The 8,210-nt window shown below is 34.5% G+C and overlaps 1 non-coding gene across 1 annotated transcript; it reads left to right on the top strand.

Moving 5' to 3' along the window:
* Nucleotides 1-2,553: 2,553 nt before the first annotated feature.
* On the top strand, nucleotides 2,554-2,626 carry Trnam-cau. Its single transcript has one exon. It is a non-coding gene; the product is annotated as a tRNA-Met (tRNA).
* The last annotated feature ends 5,584 nt before the right edge of the window (nucleotides 2,627-8,210 follow it).

Below are 8,210 nucleotides of genomic sequence, written 5' to 3'. Positions count from 1 at the left end.
TTGAAGATCCTTGAGAAAAAATATGTAAACCCAACATTTATCGTCAAGTTTACATAAATTTTCTTGTTTTTTTCCCTCAAATTGTCTGTCTTCAAAGTCTCATCCCCAATGTCATAAAGCCTCTTCAGTTTCTCCGAAGGTGTACTGAAACAGTGATTATTTTAAACCTTCGCAAATAGTTAAATTTCGAGGAATGTGATCAAGACATTACAGGCAGATGTTGACGCCATAATCCCAATATTACAGCCATCCAACTCATTTGAACTTCCGTGAGATGTTTCTATAATATGAAAATACTGATAAATAATTTAATTCCAAAAAAAAATCCATTTGATAAAATTTTACGATGTTGCTGCGCACGAAACACAGTTGCTGGTTTGAGAAGTTGTCAAAATACGTTGCATTGTATTGAATAAGACGGACTCCTCAAGTAGACATGTTTGATGTTTCAAAGATGCTGTATTCAGAAAGAATAAACACATATTAATGAAAAAAGAAAACACTCTGCATCGTAAAATGTCAAAAAAGTGGACTTGCAATTTCATTTACTATCGTTCTTGCTTGACCCAATCTCACCCCCATTTTTGATGTTTTAGACACCGTACCGAAAAAAAAAGAAATTTTTGTGGAAAAATCAAATATATTCCGGAAAAAACGTGTGAAGTGTAATGAAAAGACTTTCAACCTTCTACTAATATAGAGGTAGAGGTTAAAGTACATGCGTGATACTTTGCACAGGAGAAATTTAATGTTGTAAATTTTATCTAGTTTCAACATACAAGTTTATTAATATAGTAAACAAAAACTACTATTTTCAAAAATGTATATTGTGATAAATTACGTGTAATAATATGTTCCCTAACATATGAATTATAAATTTTAGTAATATCAGCGTTATTAGCTGAAATATTTCATAAATCATATTTTTCCGTTTTGACTTAATCTCACCCCCTAGACCCATTGTCACCCCCATCGACGGTATCTATTATTATTAAACCAATAATTTTCACACAAATTTTTCAATAGTTATCAAAAATTGAGGTAATTTGTAGTTCGTTAAACAAAAAATGAGAAAAATCGGTTGGGAAACGGCGGAGATATAGCTCTCTGAAGTTGACCATACTGCATATGTAGTCCTTAAAATAAGTTCTTAAAACTAACTCAAGTAGAACTTCGATGACAAATTCTTGGCTATTATTTGACCATAACCTCGCTGTAAGATACAGGTACTAAGATTAAAGAATGGAAAAAAGATCTTCTCATGAATGTCTTTTTTCGTTTGGAAGCAGTTATCAAATGATGACTTTTATATTAAGAATGGTTTGTCTAGAGATAATATATTAGAAAGCATTGCCATCTGATGTTTTTTTTAAATTTTCTTCAATCCTCGCCCCCATCAAATCCGAGCCTGGTAGTCCCAGCAAACTTTGTCTTGTCATGAAGTAAATCGTTGAAACTCCCAAAGAACATCTTACACACCTGAAGATTTATGATATTGATGAAAACGGTATTGAGCATTGCAGACAAAAATTTAAAAAAGAGAATCTGAATCTTTTGATAAAAAGTTGTAGTCATTTGCAGTTATGTCCTAAAGCCCTGGATCATTTTCAGTACCAAACGTTTAAGTTTAGGCCATATAAACTCATTTTTATAACGTTTTTTTCTTTGGTTCAAGTCTAAACAAACAATTGTTTCCGGTTTTTGAGATTTTGTCATAACCCTTGGTTTAAACTCAAATTTTGGGTGTGTTTTGTTTTCCGTGTCCCTTTCAAAATGTCAGGTAAGAACAACCTCAGTATTGAAAAGTTAAACCTCTGTGGCGTTTATGTCGACTAAGTGAACGTCAAACATAATCAAAAGTGTAAAAGTTCAAATTTGGACTCAATTTTAAAAGTAAAGATTAAATATAATATACATAGCCGTTATTTGAGCGGAAAAAAATGCCAAAGTAGTATGTAGTTAGAGCACGCTCTATCGTGTTATTAAATAAAAACAATGTATTATCAAAAGTTTTAGGACCCTATTATACATGAAGATCCAAACACGAAAAGGTGTAAATGACATTTTGAGCTAAGTATAGTACAAGTACAAATTGTACGGAATGGAAAATTGCTGAAAAAAACATCAATGTCGATTTTATGAAAATTAGGTTTTGTCACTTACACACCTTTGCTTCAAACCCCCTCATATCATTAAAAAAGTGTTTGACCCCATAGTTCCCAACACCCTGCAGCTGCCTACGGTCCATTGCTCTTTTCTTCTACCATGATGTCGATGCCATCGCGCCGGAGCAACCAGTGTACGCGTCCTCCTCGATCCCGTCCGCTGTATTGTGAAACAGCATATTCAAAACAAATGCGGTAAAAGTGCAGTTATTTTTTACTGCAAAACAACGTGGTGCGCCTCTTCTTGCTCCCAAACGCGGATGAACGACCGATGACGTGTTGTTTATTACGAACGACCAACAACTAAACGATGGGATGGCAGAACGTTGATCCTCTGGGATGTATTCTATTTCCGTGAGGTAGATAACCAATCTAATACGTTCACACAGCCTCGATGGCGCAGTAGGTAGCGCGTAAGTCTCATAATCTTAAGGTCGTGAGTTCGATCCTCACTCGGGGCAGATGCTTATTTTTTGAATAAGCACCACATTTATTCGCTAGTTTTCTAGACGAAACATTCCAAACATAACTAGGGTAGAAGTACCAATTATGGCTATAGTACCAATTATGGCAATAGTGGGAACAAAAAGAGATTTTTCTTATTGTTTCGCTAGACTATAATGGCTTATATTCACAGGAACGATTAAACTATTTGTTTTTGATGGTAACTAAACCTTAAAAAGAACATTCGTGCAATAGGCTTCAAAAAATGAACATTTGAAAATTTTGCCTCACATATATGTCACCTACTTAGCAGTTGGCTAAGGCACCTCCGTTACTAAAATGTATGTTTTCATCCGGATAAACTGTTTCAACCGATGAATGTATGTTGCCTAGTGAGAACAAATGAATAAATTTAGCTGGAATGCAATCAATTTTACTGTTTTAAGTTGGAAATCGTGTTATTTCCACTATGTCGATAACTGGTACAAGGAGTGTATGAGAGCCCAATTATGGCAATACTCTGGAGGCGGATTGTTTACTTTTTTTGATCAGGGAAATAAAAGAAGTAAAGCTATTTTACGGGTGACTTCTACGACGGGACGGTTCGGTAAGGCATTATCTTCATGTTTTGTACTCAATTACTAAGATTTTTCAATCACACGTTCGAAAACGTTCGCGAGCGGAAGATGCTAATTTCATGGTAGAGAGGGGTTATCAGCGACACTCGATTTTTGAATTTTCCCTCTTTTTTCGTTAAAAATTGGCACTGGAAAGGTAATGTGAGATCATTAATGCTGTTTTGTATCATAGTTTGCATTTACACTACATTATTACGTATTTTTCGAAAATTAATTTTCTCCCATGAACCCATTGCAAAAAAATGATTTAACATCTATTTAACCCAATTTTTTTGGAAAATTTTATGAGCGATATCTTCATTACATATTAGCGTTGCATTATCATTCGCTCTTCATGGCGTTTGAGTTCATTTCGTGCAAAAATTTGATAGTCCATAATTGGTACACTTTTATGTCGAATGCTAGGAACGCTATTGCCATAATTGGTACAAAGACAACGCTTTTTAAAATCCATTTTTAGAAGCTTAAAGTCAATTTAGTACTAAAACTGTTTAAATCAACAGATTCGCAAGGCTTTAAACTACTAATTGACACCAATAAGTCATGCTTGCGTTTTAGAAACGCGGTTACAATTTGATTTTTATCACTACTGTTGACATATTGCATCCATAATTGGTACACATACCCTGTGCAAATTTCTAACGACGATGCTTTCTCCCAAACTCCAAAATTGGCCAACAGCAACCTCTACTGGTTTCAAATCGGGTCATCGCACTCCACCGTACACGGCTTTGCTTTGGCTGAAAGGGACGTGTGTCGCGCGTAATGGGCAGGGAAGGAGAAGAAGGTTTACGCAACAGCAGCAAACACATCACGACAGCTCGTGGCCAACGTCGTCGTTCGGAATAGATATTTGAATGCACGGCTTTATCTGGGGCCCAATCTGTTCCACACTTCCTTTTGTTATATGGGGACACGAGTGGGACCCTCTCCCTCTTTCTTTCTGCCACTCCATTCAATGTGATCAATCGAAGTTTATTTTTCCCGCGTCATTTCTTCAACCGTTTACTTCGGTCGCGCGGGAGAACGCACGAGACAAATGAATATGTAGGAATGATGACGACAAAGGTGTTTGCAATATGAGCGTACCCAAAAAATTTAACTTGGTCGTTATTTTCAGCTTCAGTATTCGTCGTTTATCCATGATTTAGATGAGTTAACCCATTAGCACCCAAAGTATCCCACAATTGTGCTTCGGACCCAAAATAGTCCATTTTACGAAACGGCAACACTGATGATATTGCTGTTACTTTCACACGTTACGACACCACCTCCTGTCAAACTTTCATTCATAAAATAAGCGATCAGCTGTTCAAAAACGTCTCGCAAAATGGACTATTGTAATCAATCAAATCTCGCGTAACTTTTCAAAAGGACCTATCTTACATTGAGAGGCTCTCTTTGTTTACTTTCTCTTTAATCAATAACTGAGCCACATTAATCTCTTCCGTTGCGTTTTTTTTTTTTTTGTATAAAACGCTTTCCAAGGACATTGTCTTTCGCCCTTTAGTGAAAAACTTCTCAAAAGCTTTAGCACAGACACACAGACGTAGCACCGTCGACCACACAATAAACGATTATTTCAAATTTGCCATGTTGCAAACCCCACAATCAGAGGCGCGTGCCTCGTGTTTGACGTTTGATACTAACGCCTTCTGGAGAAGTAAAAAATATAATAAAGCCAATGGTGCGAATCCGAAAAAGTCTTGAAAGAGTGTCGTCGATGTCTGATAGCTATATGGAATTAATTTAGTTTTTTTATTAAGGTTGACAAATCTCTAAAATTGTATTACGTAATTAATGGACCAATTTTTCATTTTAGTTATAATTAATATTTGGTCCTTTCATAATACCTTATGAACAATAATTTCCCGAAAAGCTAAACATTACATATACTTTGCAATTGGATTCGAACCGTTCAGTACAATTCTAAAATAACATCATCATGACAATACGGCCGCACAGTCAGTACAATCAGCCAGCCACATCCATAAACCTCATAACAAATGAACCGCTTTGTGATAAGAGTATTTTTCTGTCGTGGTAAGTGAGGTGATGATATCCCAAACCAAAAATAACAGCGATAACAACACCTTGACTGTGTCAGGTGCATAGTAGTGGTTCTTGCTGGACAGAAGCCCGACCCTTATGCGACCGAAAGTATAAACAAAAGTCCAACCGAAGCATCCACATCAACAAACACAAAACTCACGGAGTATCAACAAAACACAAGTCCGGAGAAGTCAGTTTTATACTCTGACCGGTCGTTCACCCGCCATATTGCTATCATCATCGACGGCTTAATGTAGGGGAAGATGGTTCAGAATAGGGTCCTAAAGCCCTGTCCCAATTTTAGTGCCAAACGCTTAAGTTTAGGCCAAAAACACATGTTTACTCAATTTTCTAATGTTTTCCGTTGGTTTAAGCCCAAAAAACATTTTTTAAGATTTTGTCACATCCTTTGGCTTAAACTCAAATTTTGGGTGTATTTTGTTTTCCGTGTCTCTTATGAAATGTCAGATAGGGGTCGTCCATAAATGACGTAGCTTTTTAGGGGGGAGGGGGGTCTTTACGAATTTGTGACTAAGTGTGACGAGGGGGAGGGAGGGGTCCTAGCTAGTGGACGTAGCATTTTGAATCAAGTCCGTAAAAAGAAAGGCGCTGAAAAGAAATTGCATACAATTATTTTTTACGAAACTTCTTTTTTTTACTTATAAACTTGGGTTATTCAAAACATTCATATGACAAGATTGAAAAAATATCTATGAAACTTTAGATTTTCTTGATAAATGCAATCAAACAGATGTTTTGAAGCTTATATAAATAATTATGTGAATATTATATTATAATAAATAATTATGTGAATATTATATTATATTCGTGTCCAAATTAATAAATTAATAAATAAACAAAATAAGTTTAATGAATTGATTAAAAATCAATGCTCAAACTACTTGGAGTACATTTTTTTGCCATTTGTTAACATGACAAAAGTCAGCCGTTTTAGTTTTATCCATATTTTCTGTTGGGGCTTTATTTCTACAAGGAAACAAAATATGCTCTTCTTGGCAAATATTACATTTAAAGCAAGATATTTATTCCGTGAATTATGCCTTCAATGTTGCAGGAGATCTCCACCCAATCAACTCATCATTTGTTTTGATATATCAATGCTCTTGATGGGATAGCCTGAATATTGATGAGGATAATAGATTCGAGTGTTAACAAAATGGCCCTATCATTAAATTTTGTTAATAACTCGGTAATTTGAAGAATTTTTATTATTTAACGGTTTCATTAAAGGTTGTATTGTAGGTAGATTATTTCAGTATGGAAACGATAATGAAAATCAACTGAAATATTAATAGAGATTATTGTATTTGTATAATAATCGCTAAAATTTTCTAAACATTCCCAATATTTCAACTGTAACTGTAACTTTTATGTATCTGGCCACTGTTTGCTAAAATGATTTGAAATAGGATAATATTAACAATGATTCATTTCAAATTAATATATTTTCTTGATCATCTTCATTGAAATCTTTTTTTCTAACAACGAATAATTAAAAAAACAATCCTCTAATACAATGAATTTTTTTTTCAATATATTATAAAATATATTGGGCCCTAACTCGACAGTAACGAGCTTCATCAATGCAATCATTTTTTTTTCACATTTTTTATAGTAAACTTGTTATTTTATGGTAAGAACAGCAATATTAATATAATTTAGTCTATAAGAAACTGGACACCAAAACCAAGGAAAATGTTTATTTAAAACTTTTCCAAATTACTTTTGAGCGCTACTGTATGTCAAACTGTTAGAATAGATTATCCTTTCATTTCAGTCAGTAATTAAAATCAAACTTTGTATTGAAATTCTCAATTCCAATTTTTTGTTTTAACCCAGTCGCTAAGGAAAACAAATAAAAAAAATATAGGGGGGGGGGGGATGGTGCTTGATATGCTACGTATTTTCCAGGGGAGAGTACCAGCATTTGTGACGAATTGCTACGAGGGGGGAGGGGGGTGTAAAAAATCAGCGAAAAAATGCTACGTCATTTATGGACGGCCCCATAGGATCAACACCAGTGGTCGAACTAAAACCCCTGTGGTGTTTTTGTCGTCTAAGCGAACGTCAAACATGATCAAAAGTGTAAAGGTTCATTTATGGACAAAATTTTTAAATTAAAGTTTAAACATGATACAGCCATTATTTGAGCGGGAAAAATTGCTAAAGTAGTTAGAGTAACATGCTCTTTCGTGTTATTAAATAAAAACAAGATTTCATTAAAAATTTTAGGACCCAATTGCAACTTAAGTTCAACCGCATTTTACAGATATTAAACGAAGTTTTGCTAGAAACTTGTAACGTACTTTTTGTGGAGCATGTCGACTGTATATTTTAACGACAAATTAATCTCCCCTGAGGAAGACACAATCCCCGTGTCGAAACGTTGGGTTGAAACAAAACTCGTTTTAATCATTCCAAGACTGCTTAGCCGTAAATTCCACAACTTGTAACGTACCTAACACGGTAGTTGATTTTTTTTCTGTAGACAAACATATTTTTCCTGAGAAAAAAAACAGTTTTTTTATGTAAATATTAATTTTATTTGTACGGTTAAATTTTCAAATTTAAGATGATTCCATATTGTTTATATTGAGCTTCCGAAAACAGTACTTATGTACTCAAAATGCTAAATGAACGGTTCAAACCACGTCATTATTACAATTTATGCTTACGTAAGATCAAACTACTACGACCTTTTATGTTTCCAGTTTGAACACTCCTTTGAATTGAGAACTTCAAAGCTACACGTATAACCATTCTGACATTAATGAATAAGGTTCACAGCCAATTTGTATAAAATCGGAACAAGTCTTAGTTGAAAATAGTTTTCTCCAAATTGTTCCTCATTTTATAAAAAAAATCGTCTTTGTTTGAGCATAAATTCATA

The sequence above is a fragment of the Aedes aegypti genome, chromosome 1 (genome assembly GCF_002204515.2).
Source record: "Aedes aegypti strain LVP_AGWG chromosome 1, AaegL5.0 Primary Assembly, whole genome shotgun sequence".
In the NCBI taxonomy this organism is placed as follows: domain Eukaryota; kingdom Metazoa; phylum Arthropoda; class Insecta; order Diptera; family Culicidae; genus Aedes; species Aedes aegypti.
Note: the sequence above shows the minus strand (reverse complement) of the source record. Positions and strands in the feature narration are given on the sequence as shown.